The sequence below is a fragment of the Nerophis lumbriciformis genome, linkage group LG03, assembly GCF_033978685.3.
Source record: "Nerophis lumbriciformis linkage group LG03, RoL_Nlum_v2.1, whole genome shotgun sequence".
Taxonomy (NCBI): Eukaryota; Metazoa; Chordata; class Actinopteri; order Syngnathiformes; family Syngnathidae; genus Nerophis; species Nerophis lumbriciformis.
Genome location: NC_084550.2, coordinates 57,102,280 through 57,125,290, shown reverse-complemented (window position 1 = coordinate 57,125,290; position 23,011 = coordinate 57,102,280). Strand labels below are relative to the sequence as shown.

The window sequence follows — 23,011 nt, the reverse complement described above, 5'->3', positions numbered from 1 at the left end:
ATAACACATGAGCAGTGCCAGAAACTCATCGACTCCATGCCACGGCGCATTAACGCAGTAATTGAGGCAAAAGGAGCTCCAACCAAGTATTGAGTATTGTACATGCTCATATTTTTCATTTTCATACTTTTCAGTAGGCCAACATTTCTAAAAATCCCTTTTTTGTATTAGCCTTAAGTAATATTCTAATTTTGTGACACACGGAATTTTGGATTTTCATTTGTTGCCACTTCAAATCATCAAAATTAAATGAAATAAACATTTGAATGCATCAGTCTGTGTGCAATGAATAAATATAATGTACAAGTTACACCTTTTGAATGCAATTACTGAAATAAATCAAGTTTTTCAAAATATTCTAATTTACTGGCTTTTACCTGTATGTATGTATGTATATATATATATATATATATATATATATATATATATATATATATATATATATATATATATATATATCTACATCCTGAAAATATGCAAACAAAACTGTGTTTGGATAATTGATACTTCAAACTTGCATAAATAAATCTTAAGGAATATAACATAACTTGGCTTCTGAGAGCTTCAAAATGTAATGAATAAAATGCTAAAGTTGTTGATAAACAAGCAATTATTTTAATAATTAAATATGGTCATTTTAAATGAATTATTATGATAATATAAAATTAATTATTTCAAATATGTTGGATGTATAAGGAGTCAGAAAAAATACCAAAAAAATACAATTCATTTTGATGTTTTTAGCAAAATATAGTAAACATTTTTTTTAATTTTTTTTTTAAATTAATAAATATATTTATTTTTAGGTAAGATAAACATAATATTACAATTTGTCTCTAGTCTGGATGATTTAGTTCTTGTCACCTTGTTGTCCTCCCGTCGTGAAAAAAGGCTGTCCTCACTCAGGTCCGCATGGAGCTGGAGGGGGCGTGGCCTCCAGCTCTGGCTGAAAATCGGGAGATTTTCGGGAGAATATTTGTCCCGGGAGGTTTTCGGGAGAGGCGCTGAATTTCGGGAGTCTCCCAGAAAATTCGGGAGGGTTGGCAAGTATGCGTTAACATACCAGGCACGTTCTCAGTTGGTTATTTATGCCTCATATAACGTACACTTATTCAGCCTGTTGTTCACTATTCTTTATTTATTTTAAATTGCCTTTCAAATGTCTATTCTTGGTGTTGGCTTTTATCAAATAAATTTCCCCCAAAAATGCGACTTATACTCCAGTGCGACTTATATGTTTTTTTTCCTTCTTTATTATGCATTTTGGGCCGGTGCGACTTATACTCCGGCGCGACTTATACTCCGAAAAATACGGTATATCCGCTTTATTTCCACATATTTTTTCCTACAAATTTGGAATTGCACTGTTCATAATGACATGAAAAAATCAGATTCAGGTCGCATATGGGCAAAAAAATAAAATTGACCTGCAGTGTGAACAAGTCTGTTAGTATGTGGACTTGTACTACAAGCTGACAGTGTGTGATGTAATGAAAGTTGCTCTCACCTTTCTCTAAATAGATGTGGTATCCACGTTCTCTTCCAGTCACCGTGCTGTCGTGTCCTCAGCTGTCCTACAGAGACCAAACAACCAACAGGACACACACCATCAGGGCTCAGGTATGCACCAGTGACAAATGGTCATAAGCCTCGGGCTCAGGGCCTGTTCTAGGGAGGCATACATGAGGTGGCAGACAGAAAGGTGAAAGGGGGATTATGTGTACACGCTCCTCCATCATGCCCTCGCACTTTTTCTCTCTGCTAGTACATTAGTGACATTGCCTTCTTCATTGTATTAGTCCAACTCCAACCTGGAGATCCTGTACAAGATGGGTGTCCCACCTGAAGACTTAAGTTCCTGTTGGTATAGCTCCTAAGGTCATTGAGGTACACAACTCCCTGACCACAGTAGAGTGAAAATCCCTCAGGGGGGGAACAAAAAAAATCTAAGTAAAATAAATAAAATAAATTAGCATCATACAGTATATCGTAACAGTAATCATTTCTGAAAAATCTGACGTCCGCATGCTGTATGTGCCTTATAATTAAGTATTTTGGTAGGTAGTTCCTTATTGTCATTGCACAAGTACAACGAAATTTTCAGCACAAACCCGTTCAAGATTAGACAAACAAACAGAGCACAGGGTTACACTAATGGGTCGCCACAAGGCGCCCCGTAAAAGATGGAAAAAAGGTAAACGCTGGGGGAGGATGAGTAAAAAAATACAATTAGGAGCCCAGTCTGGAGTGGTAACAAAACTCCATAGCAAAGCACATATATATTACAACATACAACTAGGGACTTGCAACAGAGGGGAGGGAGTGAGGGCTACGGTGGAAGGCTGCAGCTCTTCAGGCGCTGCCCAGCCGTCCATCACCCCTAAGGTATTCGCGTCAAGGGCGTTGGATGGAGGGGTGGCGTATATTTTTTGTGGATGCATGTGTGTGTGTAAGCCTGCCGCGTGTCTCTGTTCCGCGACCTTGGTGTTGTGCAAGCCACCAGTCAGTCCAAAGTCCACAACAACAAGTGTGTGTCCAGGAGAGACAAGCCGCACTGTCCTTTTTGGTAGAGTCTTGAAGCCAGGGAAACCATCCAAGTTAGAATATTTTGTATGCGAGTGAAAGTAAAATTAGCTTTTCACTCTAAATTGTCTATGACTGGTCCTCAAATTCATCCTACAGGGGAGATAGTCCATTGTTATCCAAATCACTAAGTGTCCACAGTTCTGCCCGCATTCTCCAATCATTTGTGGCAGCTTTGGGGTACTTTGAAGACTGCCAACAACTTCCAATTTGTCGACAAACCAGAGCAACGCTGACTCCGATCAGCAGATGTCCAGTTGTGTGTTTAGTAAACAAAACCCCGGAAGACATACGCATTTGTTTTCCTGGCGGTCAAGCCCTCCAGATCCTACCACTGGATTTAGAGAAATGAGGGATGAGCAGAGCCCACGAAGGAGCCTCCTCATTGGCTGACGCGATAAATAGTGAAGCGCGTGCACGGTGCGAACTTGTTTACAGTAAAGCACGGCTGCCGAACACCCGCCTGGAAAGAGCGCAATACCTGCGCTGGCTGTTACAGCATGCAAAACCCCCAAAAGAGCACTGCATAGGTCAGTGTTCAAAAACAAGGAAAAAAAATACAAAAATAAGGGGTATTTTACTTGAAATAAGCAAAATTATCTGCCAATAGAACAAGAAAATTTGGCTTGTCAAGACTTTCCAAAACAAGTAAAATTAGCTAACTTCAATGAACCCCAAAATAGCTTAAAATAAGTATATTCTCACTAATAACAAGTGCACTTTTCTTGGTAAAAAAAAAAAGAGACCTTTTTTCTCAATATGTTGAAAAATATTCTTAAATTATGTCAGGGACGGCGTGGCGCAGTGGAAGAGTGGCCGTGCGCAACCCGAGCGTCCCTGGTTCAATCCCCACCTAGTACCAACCTCGTCATGTCCGTTGTGTCCTGAGCAAGACACTTCACCCTTGCTCCTGATGGGTGCTGGTTAGCGCCTTGCATGGCAGCTCCCTCCATCAGTGTGTGAATGTGTGTGTGAATGGGTAAATGTGGAAGTAGTGTCAAAGCGCTTTGAGTACCTTGAAGGTAGAAAAGCGCTATACAAGTACAACCCATTTATCATTTATCATGTATGTAAATGCTAGTGCCATTATCTTGACATAATGATATGCGCTCGGCATTACATTTCTTGAAACCAGCAAACTTACACTAAAAACTAATTTATTGTTCTTAATGGAAAGGCAACAAGGCAACCGCTTGTTACTCTCGGGGTCTCCTAGCCGCTCAGGCAAATCATATGGTCTAAAAATGCATTTTTCCATCGATAACATGACATCATCGCGCCAAGTACGTGCTCTTTCAGTCAATTAGTGTGCATATATACAGCCCGCCCCGGCCAAAATTGTTTTAATAGTAATTTTGAAGAATTTACCTGAATGTGCATGAACTATTTCTGTTCAAAATTGTTAGAAATGTTAAATGTTTAAATATTAACTGTCAGTTTACTGTACTGTGCCAACTGTACTACTATATGAGTACGTATGTTCTATTGTTTCATTGAAAATAAAACTGCAAAGTCCATTTGGCTGTCATCTGTTTTAATTATGAGACACAATTGTGTCAAAATCATGATTTTTTTTGTTCATGCTTGAAATAAAAAAATATTACTTAAAAAAAGTAGTTGTTGATGACACAGCTTTGCAACAGTTGATATTCTAGTTTCAAGCATGTTTTACTCAATATAAGTCATCAAATCTCAGCAACAAGCTGTAATATCTTACTGAGATCATTTAGGACCAAAACCCTTAAAACAAGTAAAATACTCTAACATAAAATCTGCTCAGTGAGAAGAATTATCTTATCAGACAGAAAATAAGCAAATATTGCCCTTATTTGAGATATTTAATCTTACTTAGATTTCAGTTTTTGCAGTGAGGAAATCAGAGGAAGAAAAGAAAGATGCTGAAAGACTCTAAAAACCCCCCAAAGAAGAGCCAAAGCTCAAATAAATATTGGTCCGGTCTATGCAGGATGGAGGGCATTGCGGGCCTGTCTTGGACAGGTACTCTCATGATCCGTTTTCCTATATTTTGTGTGTACCCTTTCGCGTGGCGACGCGTGTGTTACCGATAGTCTGCAACAAAATACAAGAACTTGGGGATCCTTCCGTGCAACGTAAGACTGTCAAAAACCTATACACGTACAGCTCTTGTACTTTCTGAGAATAGCAGACTGGGAGGGACTAGCAGCGAGGTGCGCAGAGTGGGGGGCGGGATTAAGAGTTTGAATTCTGCCTGGTGACACAAGATTCAAGTACCCCAGGTTTAACAAGATGGCCTAATCGTTAAACTGAATTTAACCTTAAGTAGGACTTCACACACGATAGTCAATATCTACAAAATTGAAAGGTACAGTAGTCTTATGAATAATAGAAAACCATTCTTCTCACACTAGTTTATCATCATGTACGGAATATGTACTTCACTGTGCAACCTACTAATAAAAGTCTCAATTAATCAATCAATCAGGTCAGCTGCATCATGCCTCAAAGTTTCTGTATTCTCCACTCCATTTTTTATGCTACGCCTCTGGCAAAGCAGCGTGTTGTAAAAATAGTGTTGTCCCAATACCAACATTTTGGTAAAATTATTTCGATACTTTTCGGTGCTTTTCGATACTTTTCTAAATAAAGAGGACCACAAAAAATTGCATTATTGGCTTTATTTTAACAAAAAATCTTAGGGTACATTAAACATACGTTTCTTATTGCAAGTTTGTCCTTAAATAAGATAGTGAACATACAAGACAACTTGTCTTTTATTAGTAAGTAAACAAACAAAGGCTCCTAATTTAGTCTGCTGACATATGCAGTAACATATTGTGTCATTTTCTATTCTATTATTTTGTCAACATTATTAAGGACAAGTGGTAGAAAATGTATTATTAATCTACTTGTTCATTTACTGTTAATATCTGCTTACTTTCTCTTTTAACATGTTCTATCTACACTTCTGTTAAAATGTAATAATCACTTATTCTTCTGTTGTTTGATACTTTACATTAGTATTGGATGATACCACAAATTTGGGTATCAATCCGATACCAAGTAGTTACAGGATCATACATTGGTCATATTCAAAGTCCTCATGTGTCCAGGGACATATTTCCTGAGTTTATAAACATAATATACATTAAAAAAAAACTAAAGATGCGATGCCAAAAAATATCGACGTAATCATAGTAGTATTGACTAGATACGCTCCTGTACTTTGGTATCATAACAGTGGATGTTAGGTGTAGATCCTCCAATGGCATTTGTTTACATTTTGACGTACGGTGTGTAGTGAAGCATGTTTAGCTATTCCTCGTCCTGCAGGGATGATACTTGTAAGAAACTTACTTTATTTGTCGCCATGGAAACGAGGATTAGTGATTTAGAAGTAGCTAAAACACTGCAGACTGCGGCTGAACTTTAGCCGCTAGCTAGCTAGCCATGTCTTAAAGCACCTCTTCCTGAGGGCGTTTCAGTGTTATAACTTCACCTTTATTGTTAGTTTTTAAGCCAAAATGCGTCCGTTCTCCTTTTTCTGTCTACACACTGTGTCTGTTTGTAAGTACTCTGTGATTGTGCGCTGCCGAACATGCTCGTCTGCTCGTAAACCAGCAATGACACAATATGACGACGACAGGGGGGTGGTGGACCGGTACTTTTCAGAGGCGGTATAGTACCGAATATGAATTATTAGTATCGCGGTACTACGTTTGTACTTAATTTAAGAATATTTTTCAACATTTTGAGCAAAAAGGTCTCTTTTTTTTTTTCCTACCAAGAAAAGTGCACTTGTTATTAGTGAGAATATACTTATTTTAAGGTATTTTTGGGTTCATTGAGGTTAGCTAATTTTACTTGTTTTGGAAAGTCTTGACAAGCCGAATTTTCTTGTTCTATTGGCAGATAATTTTGCTTAGTTCAAATAAAATACCCCTCATTTTTGTATTATTTTTTGTTGTTTTTGAACACTGACTTTTTGCAGTGCATTTCATCTCGTTTTCATTCGTCGACACTGATTTACTGAGTGCTGAGGGGAGGTGTGTGTCTGCGTGTGCGCGGACTTGCGCAGCCTGGCAGCCGAGAGAGAGATGAGAGAAGATACTCGTTTATGGTGTCCCTTTTTCAACGGATTTCTCCGTTATTGCCGATCATTTTGTCAACTTGTAATACATTAGTTTTGTGATTACCCGTATTTCCCGGTCCATAGGGCGCAACGGATTATAAGGTGCACTGCCGATGAATGGTCTATTTTTTAACTTTTTTCATATATTAGGAACACCAGATTATAGGGTGCATTAAAGGAGTCATATTATCATTATGTTTTTCTAAATGTAAAACGCTTCCTTGTCGTAGCGGTGTAGCGTGCAAGGACGGGAGTGGAAGAAGTGTCAAAAGATGGCGCTAACTGTTTTAATGACATTCAGACTTTACTTCAATCAATAACGGAGCAGCATCGGGAAATGTGTCCCGTGAAAAACCGTCCGACCGGAACTCTAATAACTAAAGTTCCTTGGGTGAATAATGTAAACTCACTACACCGGTATATTTTAGTGCTTTCATGGTGAGTTTACCGACAGATATAAGTAAGAACTGTACACTACTTTATATTAGAAATGGCAACAGCGGAGGAAGAATGTCACATAATAAGAAGATAGAGAAAAAAGAAGAAGCTTATTGACTCGCGGACGCGCGCAATTTTTCCGGACTTCTATAGATCCCAAATACAGATCAGCAGGTACCAGAAAGTAAGAAAAGTTGCTTTTGCATAATATTGCGAAATAAAACGCCAGATAATATGTCTTACCTTATGCACACACCATAATTGTCATGTTCTGTGGTCTGGATTATGTTTTGTTATTTTCTGCTAGCTTTGGACTCCACTAGTTCCTGTTTTTGTGCACCCTTGTTTGTTTTAGTTTCCATGACGACTCCATTAGTTCCTGTTTTTGCACTCCCTTGTTTGGTCACCATGGCAACTTATTAGTTTCACCTGCCTCATTTGTTTGGACTGACGCACCTGTTTTAAACAGGAGAGACTATTTAAGCCTGTCATTTTCAGTTAGTCTGCCTGGTGACATTGATATTCTGTTGATGTGCTTTTCATGATCGATTCATACCATAGTTCATGCTTCATGCCATGCCACGTAAGTTTTTGTTTATTCAAGCCACAGTCTAGTGAGTTTTTTTAAGTTTCATGTTTCATGTCACAGTTAGCGAGTTTTTCATGTCCTAAGTTTTTTGCCTTTGCTTTCACGTGCGTTAGGCACGCTCGCCTTCGGGTTGTTTTTTGTTTCATACGCTAAGTTTGTCTCTCTGCCTTGTGAGCGCCTTTTGTTTGTACTTTTTATAGTCAAAATTAAATCATGTTCCTACCTTCCACCGATGTCTGGTCTAGTCCGTTTGCATTCCGGGAAAACAATCCTCGCAGTAAGCTGCAAAAAGGTCCACGTCATGACAATAATAGTACTCGTATGTTTAATGTGCCGGCAATCCATCAAGCGGTGCGGCTTCATAGCTTACCAAAGTCGTACTAAAACATTTTGATAGATTTTTGAGCGCCGTGTGTAATGTTCTGTATTTTCAATGGAACATTTAAAATGTTTGTGTTGTTTACTTGAGACATATTGCCATCATAGAGCTGTCTACACTTATCTCTTATGTTTGACTGCCATCTACTGGTCACACTTTTCATTACACCATGTACCAAATAAAATAGCTTTGAGATGAGTAAGCTCAACCAAACGTATTCCTGACATTAGGCGCACCAGGTTATAAGGCGCACTGTCGAGTTTTAAAGGGGAAAAACAGGATTTTAAGTGTGCCTTATAGTCCGGAAAATACGATATATTAATATGTACATTCTCAACTTCGAACATTTTGATTTGAGGTGGCACGCAAGACATTCATCTTGAAAAAAAAAGGCCATATCGTAACTTGTTTTCCACATCCAAAACAGCCGCGTAGAGATTTTAAAAAACCACAAGTATTACCGTATTTTCCGGACCATAGGGCGCACCGGATTATAAGGCGCACTGCTGATGAGCGGGTCTTGTCAGGTTTTTTTCATACAGAAGGCGCACCGGATTATAGGGCGCATTAAAAGAATCATATTATTATGATTTTTTTCTAAATGTAAAACACTTCCTTGTGGTCTACATAACATGTAATGGTAGTTATTTGGTCAAAATGTTGCATAGATTATGTTTTACAGATCATCTTCAAGGCGCTTTCTGACAGTCGCTTCAAGATGCGCCGTTTTGTGGGCGGTCTTATTTACGTGGCTCACCTTCGACAGCGTCTTCTCCCCGTCATCTTTGTTGTAGCGGTGTAGCGTGCAAGGACGGGAGTGGAAGAAGTGCCAAAAGATGGAGCTAACTGTTTTAATGACATGCAGACTTTACTTCAATCAATAACGGAGCAGCATCTCCTCGTCCGTGACTCACTAGTGCAACAACAACGCTGGAAATGTGTCCCGTGAAAAAAACGTCCGACCGGAACTCTCTAATAACTAAAGTTCCTTGGGTGAATAATGTAAACTCACTACACCGGTATGTTTTTAGCGCTTCCATAGCGAGATATAAGTTAAAACTTCACACTACTTTATATTAAAAATGGCAACAGCAGAGGATGAATGTCCCATAACAAGAAGATAGAGACAAAGCAGAAGCTTATTGACTATGGCATCAACACGGACTACAGTGGCAGACGTGCGCAAATTTTCAGGACTTATGCAGATCTCAAATACAGATCAGCAGGTACCAGGAGGTAAGAAAAGTTGGTTTTGCATAATATTGTGAAACAAAACGGCAGATAATATGTCTGTTAATGGGTGCCATTTTGCGGTCCTTATACACACACCATAGTCTGACTACGGTAGCCGTAATGGGCCGACAATCCATCAAGCGGTGCGGCTGCAAAGTCATACTAAAACATTTTGACGGATTTTTGAGTGCCGTGTGTAATGTTCTTTATTTTCAATGGAAAATTTAAAGTTTTGGTGTTGTTGACTTGAGTCATATTGCAGTCTACACCCGGTCACACTTATCATTACACCATTTACCAAACAAAAATAGCTGCGAGGTGGGTAAGCTCAACCAAAGTTATTCCTTACATTAGGCGCACCAGGTTATAAGGTGCACTGTCGAGATTTGAGAGAAAAAAAAAAGATTTTAAGTGTACCTTATAGTCCGGAAAATACGGTACAAGTATTCGTGTTTGTTGTGTGTTTTATGTTTGCACAGCTTTTGCTTACACATTATAATGAAAATGCGACAGATGATTTGTTGAATGAGAGGTTTGGACGATAAAAAGGTTTTTTTCAAACATTTTGTGGGTGTAGGTTAGAAACGTCTGCGGGTTTTCATCAGAAAGAAATAAAAAACATTTATTGATTAATTTGAACATTTTTGTATTATTTCTTATTAAATTCAACCTTTTGGGGACATTCGATTTGAATTCTATTTAAAGCTTAACAGGACTTAGCAGTCATTAAGTGTTTAAAGGACGTAAAACGTTTTGGATTAAAAAAAGAGAGTAAGATTTTCTCCATAAATATTATCAAACATGTTTTTGGTCAGGATAAGTCACTGATGTTACATTCTGGTTTATGTCTGCAGCCCGGGATCACGAGACGGCTGTCACGGCGAGGTTGCAGCTTACTGCGCGGTTCGTTCTCCCGGGATGCAAACGGACGACTCAGAACAGGACTTGCAGGTAGGAACATGATTTAATGTTGATAAATAATCCAATTTACAAAACAAAGGCAAGCGTGCCTATCGCACACGGAAGCTAAGGCAAAAACGTAGCGCAGGAAACATGGAACTATGGACATGGAACCTCACAAAACTGTGGCATGAAATAAACAAGACTTACGTATACACAACAATGACGCCAGGCCGACTGACTGGCAAAGGCAGGCTTAAATAATGTCTCTGATTAGAGACAGGTGAGCGTCCCGAAGACCAGAGGCAGGTGAAAACAATAAGCACCCATGGCAACCAAACCAAACTCAGGTGTCACAAACAGGAACTAAAGGAGTCCAAAACTAACGGAAAATACAAAAACATGATCCAGATCACGAATCATGACAACGGCAGGCAAGTGCATGAACAAAGCGCTTTTTATTATTGAAAACACAGGTAACAAAAAAAAGTGCAGCGAGGAAGTGCACAAAGAGCAAAACATGTGTGAAGCGCAACGCAAAATGATCCAGCCCAGTCCAGAGGACAGGGTGTATAAAAACATCCTGATTGGCAACCAAGAAGGGGCAGAGAAGTGGTAGAGGAAAACAGGAAGTGAAAAACAAAAATAAGAGCACTGGACAGGAAATAATACATGAAACTAATAATAAAGTCATGTTAAATGTTTAGTATTTGTGTTTAGAGTGGATTTGAGAAAAACAATTATAATTGTATTTTCATGTCTTTTGAAGAATTATAAACAAAATTGGCTTTGTGTTATTGATGAATCTGAAAGAATTGGACATTGGAATTGTTTAATTTTACATGATAATTGTGTATAATGGAGTGAGAAAAAGTATTCTAGAATACTATTTTTCCACACTATTTATGGCAAGAATAAAGGATGTATTGCACCAAACAAGTACTAGATAGAAGTGAAAGTGCACCACGAGGTATACCGAGTCCATCTTATTAATGCTTATTATTGTCAATCGATCATCTGGGGCGGAAAAAAATCTAAAAAAATTCGCAAGAACGTTTACCTAGGCGACTTGTCCAGGGTGTACCCCGCCTTCCGCCCGATTGTGGTTGAGATAGGCTGCAGCACCCCCCCGAGACCCCGAAAGGGATAAGCGGTAGAAAATGGATGGATGGATGGGTCTACCTGGCCAACCTAGGCTACCTCACTCCATTCAAGTACTACTAAGTACTACGAAGTACTACTAAGCTGTATTGCAATATTCACAGCACACAAAGTTCATTTCTTAGTTCGAAATGGATCTTTTTTCATCTTCTCCAGGATTACTATCAAGATAATAAGTGACTTAGGTTTAATTTAATTATACTGCACTGCAAAAAGTCAGTGTTCAAAAACAAGAAAAAAAATACAAAAATGAGGGGTATTTTACTTGAACTAAGGAAAATTATCTGCCAATAGAACAAGAAAATTTGGCTTGTCAAGACTTTCCAAAACAAGTCAAATTAGCTAACCTCAATGAACCCAAAAATACCTTAAAATAAGTATATTCTCACTAATAATAAGTGCACTTTTCTTGGTAGAAAAAAAAAAGAGACCTTTTTGCTCAATTAGTTGAAAAATATTCTTAAATGAAGTAAATGCTAGTGCCATTATCTTGACATAATGATATGCGGTCGGCATTACATTTCTTGAAACCAGAAAACTTATAATAAAAACTAATTTATTGTTCTTAATGGAAAGGCAACAAGGCAAGTGCTTGTTACTCTTGGGGTCTACTAGCCGCTCAGGCAAATCATATTGTCTAAAAAGGCATTTTTCCATTGATAACATGACATCATCGCACCAAGTGCGTGCTCTTTCAGTCAATTAGTGCGCATATATACAGCCCGGCCCCCGGCCCAAATTTTTTTAATTGTAATTTCGAATAATTTATCTGAATGTACATGAACTATTTCTGTTCAATTTTGTTAGAAATGTTAAATATTAACTGTCAGTTTACTGTACTGTGCCAACTGTACTACTATATGAGTACGTATTTTCTATTGTTTCATTGAAAATAAAACAGCAAAGTCCATTTGGCTGTCATCTGTTTTAATTATGAGACACAATTGTGTCAAAGTCATGATTTTTTTGTTCATGCTTGAAATAAGAAATGATTACTTTAAAAAAAGTAGTTTTATACTTGTGAGTGTTGATGACACAGCTTTGCAACAGTTGATATTCTAGTTTCAAGCATGTTTTACTCAATATAGGTCATCAAATCTCAGCAACAAGCTGTAATATCTTACTGAGATCATTTAGGAGCAAAACACTTAAAACAAGTAAAACACTCTAACATAAAATCTGCTTAGGGAGAAGAATGATCTTATCAGACAGAAAATAAGCAAATATCACCCTTATTTGAGATATTTAATCTTACTTAGATTTCAGTTTTTGCAGTGTACTAGTGCACTAGCCATTATTTTCACAGTAATGTCTGATGATATTAAACACGAGATAACTCCTTGCAACAAACTTCCTGGATAAGGGTGCAGGGCACATGGGGCCGAGGGCCTTAGGAACCACAGGACATCAGAGGGAGATGAGTGGAAGCTCAGCAGTGATGTGACTGTGGGGCGGAGGGCTGAAACTAAAACAAACCCTGCAGTGAGACCGCAAGGGGGGGCGGGGTTAAGGTGGTTCAAAGGGGTCACAAGGCCAGCTTCACCTGAGTCTCATTGACTTGACAGATTATGTCACAGGATCCCTTTTAACACAACATGTTCCCACAGCAAATGTAAAAATCTAACATATCTATCACTTCTTTGCTCCACTTTTGCAAAAAAAAAAAAAATGACTTCATGAAAAATGAATAATAGAAAAAAAAGAAAAAAGACGCAGGCTTCGCTACGCATCTTAAAATAAAGCATGGTACTGAGCCAACTATCACTTTTTTCAGTGATTATGCTAACCGAGCATCATGTTGCTGTTCAAATGTGACTGCAAAGATAGCATGTGCCGTATTTTTCGGACTATAAGTCGCAGTTTTTTTTCATGGTTTGGCCGGGGGTGCGACTTATACTCAGGAGCGACTTATGTGTGAAATTATTAACACATTACCGTAAAATCAAATGATATTATTTATCTCATTCACGTAAGAGACTAGACGTATAAGATTTCACGGGATTTAGCGATTAGGAGTGACAGATTGTTTGGTAAAAGTATAGCATGTTCTATATGTTATAGTTATTTGAATGACTCTTACCATAATATGTTACGTTAACATACCAGTTGGTTATTTATGCCTCATATAACGTACACTTATTCAGCCTGTTGTTCACTATTCTTTATTTATTTTAAATTGCCTTTCAAATGTCTATTCTTGGTGTTGGCTTTTATCAAATACATTCCCCCCAAAAATGCGACTTATACTCCAGTGCGACTTATATATGTTTTTTTCCTTCTTTATTATGCATTTTCGGCCGGTGCGACTTATACTCCGGAGCGACTTATACTCCGAAAAATACGGTAGCTCATATGAGAATAACACTGAGGAGACAAGCACTCGGGAGAGCGCAGACACCATTCCCAATGGTAAATAAATTTAAAAAAATCCTCAATCCAGGCGATGATCCTGTGGATTCGATGGTGCTCTAGCAATAGATACCAATCCGCCCATCCTTGCGCGAGAAAAATATAACTTGCACGTGTGTGCATGTGTCTGAACTAGGTTTGTATGGTATACTGGTATTAGTATAGTACCGCGATACTAATGAATCATATTCGGTACTAGACCGCCTCTGAAAAGTACCGGTCCGCCACCTCCATCCCCGCTTCCCCGTCATCATCACGTCATGTCATTGCGGGTTTTACGAGCAGACGAGCATGTTCGGCAGCGCACACACACAGAGTACTTACAAGCAGACACAGTGTGTAGACAGAAAAGGGAGAACGGACGCATTTTGGCTTAAAAACTAACAATAAAGGTGAAGTTATAACACTGAAACGCCCCCAGGAAGAGGTGCTTTAAGACATGACTAGCTAGCTAGCGGTGAATGTCCATTCGCAGTCAGCAGTGTTTTAGCTACTTCTAAATCACTAATCCTCGTTTCCATGGCGACAAATAAAGTAAGTTTCTTACAAGTATCATCCCTGCAGGACGAGGAATAGCTAAATATGCTTCACTACACACCGTAGCTCACCGGCGTCAACATGTAAACAAACGCCATGGGTGGATCTACACCTGACATCCACTGTAATGATACCAAGTACAGGAGTGTATCTAGTCGATACAACTATGATTACGTTGATATTTTTTGGAATCACATCTTCTTTTGTTTTAAAACAATTTATATTATGTTTATAAACTCAGGAAATATGTCCGTGGACACATGAGGACTTTGAATATGACCAATGTATGATCCTGTAACTACTTGGTATCGGGTTGATACTGTTGCGTTTTGGATCAGTTGTTCCTCCCAGGGAATTCAAGTCACAAGTCGCTCCCAAGCTCTTTACGACACTTAAAGCTGAGTTGAAAAACCACCAGAGACAGAATAGGTATTTTGTAATATATTTGCAAAGCTTTGCATATATACATTGACACCAGTCCAGCATAGAACATTCAATCGCCCCGCTAAGATGGTCTGTCCTCCCGACCAAAACCCTCTCCCCTCTTAAGTCTCTCTAGTCAAAACACATGCACATTATCTCTCTTTCTGTCATGTCTGTGTAATCAGGTTTTGTTTTAAGTCATGTTTTGTTTAGTTTCTGTCTTTTCACTCCCTTGTCTTGTCACCATAGTTACCCATTAGTTTCACCTGTCATGTCACGCACCTGTTTTGAGTCACGCACCTGTTGTTAATCATGTCCATAGTATTTAAGTTCATTCATTTTCTGTTGTTCGTCCTGGAGTCATAGCCTTTCTCACCCTGCTATCCTCACGTTTCAAGCCCTGTTCACGATCCCATGCCACAGTAAGTTTGTTTATTAAGCCACAGTTAGTGTTTTGTTTAATTGTTCATAGTTTCTGCCAATGTGCAAGTTTTGTGTTTTATAGTCTAGTTTTGTATCTCCGCCACTGTGCGCGCTTTTTGTTTGATCCTTTTCTTTGTAGTTATAGTGTTAAATAAATCATGTACCCACCTTCAAGCCATGTCCGATCCAAATTCTCTTGCATCTTGGGAAAACAAAAACTCCACAGTCCAAGTCATTGGGGTCGGGAGCTGTGTAGGTGGGGTGCCTCTGCATCACCATGTCAAGCCACAGCCTCCAGCACGGCCGCCACCACCAGTCTTCCGACCTGTCAAGCCACAGCCTCCAGCACGACCGCCCTCACCAGTCTTCCGACCTGTCAAGCCACAGCCTCCAGCACGACCGCCCTCACCAGTCTTCCGACCCGTCAAGCCACAGCCTCCAGCACGACCGCCCTCACCAGTCTTCCGACCTGCCAAGCCGCAACCCCCAGCTAGGCCACCTCCACCTGCTCCATTGGCTAGCACCACGGCTAGCTGCTCCAAGGCTAGCACCTGTCGCCGCACCTGTCGCAGCACCACGGCTAGCACCTGTCGCCGCACCAGTTGCCGCACCAAGGCTAGCACCAGCTCCACCACGCCTAGTTCCACGGCAGACTCCAGTACCCGCACCACGCCTAGCCGCATCATGCCAAGCTCCGGTACCAGCTCCACGCCGCCAAGCACTGCCAAGCCAAGACCAAGCACTGCCAAGCCAAGACCAAGCACTGCCAAGCCAAGACCAAGACCCTCCACGCCAAGTCCAAGTCCAAGACCCTCCACGCCAAGTCCAAGACCCTCCACGCCAAGTCCAAGACTAAGACCCTCCACGCCAAGTGCCACCAGTCGCAGCTCAACGACGCCAAGTGCCGCCAGTCGCAGCTCCAAGACGCCAAGTGCCGCCAGTCGCAGCTCAACGACGCCAAGTGCCGCCAGTCGCAGCTCAACGACGCCAAGTGCCGCCAGTCGCAGCTCAACGACGCCAAGTGCCGCCAGTCGCAGCTCAACGACGCCAAGTGCCGCCAGTCGCAGCTCCAAGACGCCAAGTGCCGCCAGTCGCAGCTCCACGACGCCAAGTGCCGCCAGTCGCAGCTCCACGACGCCAAGTGCCGCCAGTCGCAGCTCGACGACACCAAGACCAAGACCCGCCATGCCAAAACCAAGACCCGCCATGCCAAGACCAAGACCCGCCATGCCAAGACCAAGACCCGCCATGCCAAGACCAAGACCCACGCCAAGACCAAGACCCACGCCAAGACCAAGACCCACGTCGAGCTTCGCCACCTGACGCGCCACGTTGAGCTTCGCCGCCTGACGCGCCATGCCGAGCTTCGCCGCCTGACTCACCACGCCAAGCCACGTCTGCCACGATGACGACGCGCCTCCCTCCTCGTCGGCCACGGATATGGCCGCTACCTGGTCGCCCGCCACGCCAAGTGCGCCCACCTCCCAGTCGGCCACGAATGGGCCATTCCCTGGGCGCCCGCCTCGCCTGCTGCAGCGGCGTTCCACTCGCCGCCGCCACCTAACTCTGCCCCGGTGGATACAGGGACACGTGGTCTGGCGACCCACCGCCATGTCCCCCTCCCGCCCTCCCATGACTCTTGTTAATTTTTTTATGGACATCTGGTATCTGTCCTTAAGGGAGGGGCTCTGTCATGTCTGTGTAATCAGGTTTTGTTTTAAGTCATGTTTTGTTTAGTTTCTGTCTTTTCACTCCCTTGTCTTGTCACCATAGTTACCCATTAGTTTCACCTGTCATGTCACGCACCTGTTTTGAGTCACGCACCTGTTGTTAATCATGTCCATAGTATTTAAGTTCATTCATTTTCTGTTGTTCGTCCTGGAGTCATAGCCTTTCTCACCCTGCTATCCTCACGTTTCAAGCCCTGTTCACGATCCCATGCCACAGTAAGTTTGTTTATTAAGCCACAGTTAGTGTTTTGTTTAATTGTTCATAGTTTCTGCCAATGTGCAAGTTTTGTGTTTTATAGTCTAGTTTTGTATCTCCGCCACTGTGCGCGCTTTTTGTTTGATCCTTTTCTTTGTAGTTATAGTGTTAAATAAATCATGTACCCACCTTCAAGCCATGTCCGATCCAAATTCTCTTGCATCTTGGGAAAACAAAAACTCCACAGTCCAAGTCATGACACTTTCTTACATTCCAAAGCTTCAAGGTTAACACACACAGTTTACTTGCAGACAAACAGAAAGAGAACAAATGGAAAAACACGAGCTGTTTTCAAATATGACCATGAAATAAAAGAAGTAACACTTAAATTCGGATATATGTAAATATCTGCCTCCGACAATACCCACATTTGTGGTATCATCCAAAACTAATGTAAAGTATCAAACAACAGAAGAATAAGTGATTATTACATTATAACAGAAGTGAAAGATAGAACATGTTAAAAGAGAAAGTAAGCAGTAAATGAACAAGTAGATTAATAATTCATTTTCTACCACTTGTCCTTAATAATGTTGACAAAATAATAGGTAGATAAATGACACAATATGTTACTGCATATGTCAGTAGACTAAATTAGGAGCCTTTGTTTGTTTACTTACTACTAAAAGACAAGTTGTCTTGTATGTTCACTATTGTATTTAAGGACAAAATTCCAATAATAAACATATGTTTAATGTACTGGAAGATTTTTGGTTGTATTGTAAATAGAATGAACTAAACAGAACAATAGATTGCGATTCTGCATTGCAAAAAGTATGCAAAAACAATGACAACAAACCAAACCAAATAAAATCCCAGTTTAGCACAGTTCAGACTAGTGTTGTCCCGATACCAATATTTTAGTACCGGTACTTTTCTAAATAAAGGAGACCACAAAAAATTGCATTATTGGCTTTATTTTAACCAAAAATCTTCCGGTACATTAAACATATGTTTCTTATTGCAAGTTTGTCCTTGAATAAAATAGTGAACATACAAGACAACGTGTCTTTTATTAGTACGTAAGTAAACAAACAAACGCTCATAATTAGTCTGCTGACATATGCAGTAACATATTGTGTCATTTATCTACCTATTATTTTGTCAACATTATTAAGGACAAGTGGTAGAAAATGAATTATTAATCTACTTGTTCATTTACTGCTTACTTTCTCTTTTAACATGTTCTATCTACACTTCTGTTATAATGTAATCACTTATTCTTCTGTCGTTTGATACTTTACATTAGTTTTGGATGATACCACAAATTTGGGTATTAATCCGATACCAAGTAGTTACAGGATCATACATTGGTCATATTCAAAGTCCTCATGTGTCCAGGGATATATTTCCTGAGTTTATAAACATAATATACATTTAAAAAAACGAAAGAAGATTTAATCATAGTTTTATCGACTAGATACGCTCCTGTACTTGGTATCATTACAGTGGATGTTAGGTGTAGATCCACCCATGGCGTTTGTTTACATGTTGATGCCGGTGAGCTACGGTGTGTAGTGAAGCATGTTTAGCTATTCCTCGTCCTGCAGGGAGGATACTTGTAAGAAACTTACTTTATTTGTCGCCATGGAGACGAGGATTAGTGATTTAGAAGTAGCTAAAACACTGCCGACGGCGGATGGACGTTAGCCGCTAGCTAGCTAGCCATGTCTTAAAGCACCTCTTCCTGAGGGCGTTTCAGTGTTTTAACTTCACCTTTATCGTTAGTTTTTAAGCCAATAAATGCGTCCGTTCTCCCTTTTCTGTCTACACACTGTGTCTGCTTGTAAGTACTCTGTGTGTGTGCGCTGCCGAACATGCTCCTCTGCTCAATGTACATCATCTACAAATGTATCTTTGTAGATGATGCTACATACATGGGGCGGTATAGCTCGGTTGGTAGAGTGGCCGTGCCAGCAACTTGAGGGTTCCAGGTTCGATCCCCGCTTTCTGCCATCCTAGTCACTGCCGTTGTGTCCTTGGGCAAGACACTTTACCTCACCTGCTCCCAGTGCCACCCACACTGGTTTAAATGTAACTTAGATGTTGGGTTTCACTATGTAAAAACGCTCTGAGTCACTAGAGAAAAGTGCTATATAAATATAATTCACTTCACTTCACATGTAAAAAATATAAACTACATGATGTTAGTGCAACAGTCGAGGAAAATGAGCAAACTACATAAATAACATCCTGTAATTTGATTTTGATATTTTTTTTAACTTAATGGATTGAAAATGAACACCAATGAGTTGACTGATGAACATTATCACATCATTTATTCAGAAAGTATAAATGACGACAAATAAAGATAGAATACTATTATATAATATCGCACTGCCGATATCATCGGCCGATAAATGCTTTAAAATGTAATATTGGAAATTATCGGTATCGGTTTCAAAATGTAAAATGTATGACTTTTTAAAACGCCGCTGTGTACACGGACATAGGGAGAAGTACAGAGCGCCAATAAACCTTAAAGGCACTTCCTTTGCGTAATATCTACGGCTTTGCACAAGTGAATGCAAGGCATTCTTAGTCAACAGCCATACCGGTCACACTGAGGGTGGCCGTATAAACAACTTTAACACTGTTGCAAATATGCGCCACACTGTGAACCCACACCAAACAAGAATGACAAACACATTTCGGGAGAACATCCGCGCCGTAACACAACATAAACACAACAGAACAAATACCCAGAACCCCTTGCAGCACTAACTCTTCCGGGACGCTACAATATACAACTCCGCTACCCCCTATGGCACCCCCCCCCCCAACCCCGCCCAACTCAACCTCCTCATGCTCTCTCAAGGAGAGCATGTCCCAAATTCCAAGCCGCTGTTTTGAGGCATGTTAAAAAAAAATAATGCACTTTGTGACTTCAATAATAAATATGGCAGTGCCATTTTGGCATTTTTTTTCCATAACTTGGGTTGATTTATTTTGGAAAACCTTGTTACATTGTTTAATGCATCCAGCGGGGCAACACAACAAAATTAGGCATAATAATGTGTTAATTCCACGACTGTATATATCGGTATCGGTTGATATCGGAATCGGTAATTAAGAGTTGGACAATATCGGAATATCGGATATCGGCAAAAAAGCCATTATCGGACATCTCTAACTGCAACATGTAAGTGTAAAAAAAAACAACAACATTATGATTTGTACATTTTCAGAATGTGCTTGTTCTATTTTTAAACAAGGAAAACAATCTGAAGTTGTCTTTATTTTTAAGTTATCGTGCCGTGATTTTACCAGTCCGGCCCACTTGGGAGTACATTTTTCTCCATGTGGACCCCCATCTAAAATGAGCTGGACACCCCTGGTCGAGTGTCCTACTATGACACTCCATGGCATTTGTGACCACACAACATAGTAATGGTAATTATTTAGTCGTGCCCTAATGTGTCTTTTAACATATGGAGAGTAGTTATATTGTTGTAAATGTTCTTTATAATGAAATCGGGTTCAATGGCTTGCAATAACCATGCAGGTGGTACCTCGGTTTGTATATGCCAGACTCTTCGTCCTAATTCCGTTTCTGGCAAAAAAACAGCCTGCCCCAGTTTTTTTCACATACCGTCTTGTTTATTGTACAGACAAACATTGCGGATCGAGTACCCAAACAAAGAATCCCACGAAATTGGTGACTCAGTCTTTGTGCTTATTTTTATTGAGGTTAACTGCGGTATAAGTAGGAGGGCTCGAAAAAATAGATTCACATCTGAATCGTATTTATTCCGGTTCTAAATGGATTCATCATTTTGCAAAATACTTTTTTATATTCATTTATTTATTTAATGTATTTTTTTTATTTTTTTTTAAAGAATCGATTCTTTATTTTCTTTTTTCTTTTTTCTTTTCTTTTTTTTAATCATGTTTTCCATGTCCCTAATTTTGGGGGGAAATAATTTAATGTCATTTTGCTGAATAAACACATGCAATTAAATATTGCTCAAATTATTGTGCAAAATAAAAAAAAACACAATGGAATAATGGAATGCGATGTGTGCCATTATTTTGCAAATAAGAGCAAATATACTTTTTATTTTTATTTTTTTTTATTAATAGCCAATTATTATTATTTTTTATTTTTACTTTTTATTTTTTTCTTAAAAATGAGCTTACTCGCTGCGTGTGTTCGCCATACATCAGCAACCAAAAGGAGGTTTTGTAACCTTTAACCTGTTTTGAAAAAGGTTTTATTATAATTACCACAACAAATAATATATTGCGAGAATCAGTTTGAATCTAGAATTGTGTTGAATCGAGAATGCATCCTGAATCAAAACAACACCACAAGAATTGGAATGGAATTGTGAGGTGCCCAGAGATCCCCACCTCTAATAATAAGCCACCATGGGGCCGAAGAAAGTTGCGAGTTGCAGTATATTAATAAAGAAGGTGAGAAACACTATTGAATTTAAAAGAGAACATGTAGCAATGCACACAGGTGGCTTCTCCCTTCCTCTCGCTCTGTGCCAATGAAAGTCTTCAATAAAACTAAACGTGATGTTCAATGTGTGACGCGTGGGTCGCGTGACGGCGATTTTTGGTGTGTACCCAATATGAAGAAAGCCGAGGAAGCAGCGTTCAGGTGAAAAAGGTATTTCATAAGAAAGGCGAGAGCAACTGGGAAGTGCTCTGAAAGCATAGGGGAAGCTAAACTGGTCCGGTTATAAAACGTAATGCTGGAGAAGAGCAAAGACTCACTCACTGGCAACAAATGATGGCCAAGACTCAACTTAAATAGTCGATATTGATAACACCAAACAGGTGCAGAGAACAACGCTCAAAGTCAGGCGCAAAGGTGCTGCAGGAAACAAGAAAACTACAAAATAAGAGTGCTAAACTGGAACCAAGACACTAAACTCAGAAAAAAATGTCACAATGTCAAAATGTTCATAATTTCAATGTATTTCACATATTTTTTCATGTAAAACTGTAACCATTCTCTAAAAAAATATTTGTGGGTGTTTGGAGCAGATTCAAGGAATTTACATAATCTACATAAAAAGTCTTCGACTGATCTTTTTGAACGGATTATTAACAAAAACTGAGAGGACACTGTCACTACCGTACTTTCCGGACTATGAGCCGCTACTTTTTTCCCACGCTTTGTGGCTTATGAAACGATGCCGCTAATTCATGGATTTTTCTCCGCTTACAGTCACACTGTTTCGTATTCAACAAATAGTTTTCATATTACGCCGACAGAGACACTGAAAAGGTGTGTCAATACTGTTTGTGCCATGGTCGCCGTCCTTTGGGCGACTTCGCTCAATGCACATGCTGCGGGGTTGAAAATGTACTTCCTGTTCCTTGCCTTTAACCGGAAGTATTTGTCCATAGCGTTTTTACTCGAAATGATTCATCACTCCCAGCAACGTTTAGAAGTTTTCCAATATAACTACAACTATTCTTACTTACTAAACCGGCCCATGTGGGATGTCTCTTGGAGTGTTTTCATGCATATTTTATACATATTTCATGAATATTTCATGCATATTTCATGCATATTTCATACATATTTCATGCAAATTTTATACATATTTCATGCATATTTCATGCATATTTTATACATATTTCATGCATATGTCATGCATATTTCATGCAGATGTGGGAGCGTCCCCACATCTGCGGTCCCCTCCAAGGTTTCTCAATGTATCCCATTGGGTTGAGTTTTTTCCTTGCCCTGATGTGGGATCTGAGCCGAGGATGTCGTTGTGGCTTGTGCAGCCCATTGAGATACTTGTGATTTAGAGCGACATAAATAAACTTTGATTGATTGATATTTGTACGTGCTATTGTACTGTAATCAAGCTAG

General features: G+C 39.8%; 1 protein-coding gene across 2 annotated transcripts in view; it reads right to left on the bottom strand.

Annotated features, from left to right (window-relative positions):
• eya2 (EYA transcriptional coactivator and phosphatase 2) overlaps positions 1 to 23,011 on the bottom strand; it is a 104,626-nt gene that overhangs the window by 60,554 nt on the left and 21,061 nt on the right. For both annotated transcript variants that reach the window (XM_061939871.2, XM_061939878.2), the window contains exon 2: positions 1,508 to 1,574. The gene's annotated coding sequence lies outside the window, so the exon portion shown is untranslated. The remainder of the gene's footprint in view (positions 1 to 1,507; positions 1,575 to 23,011) is intronic.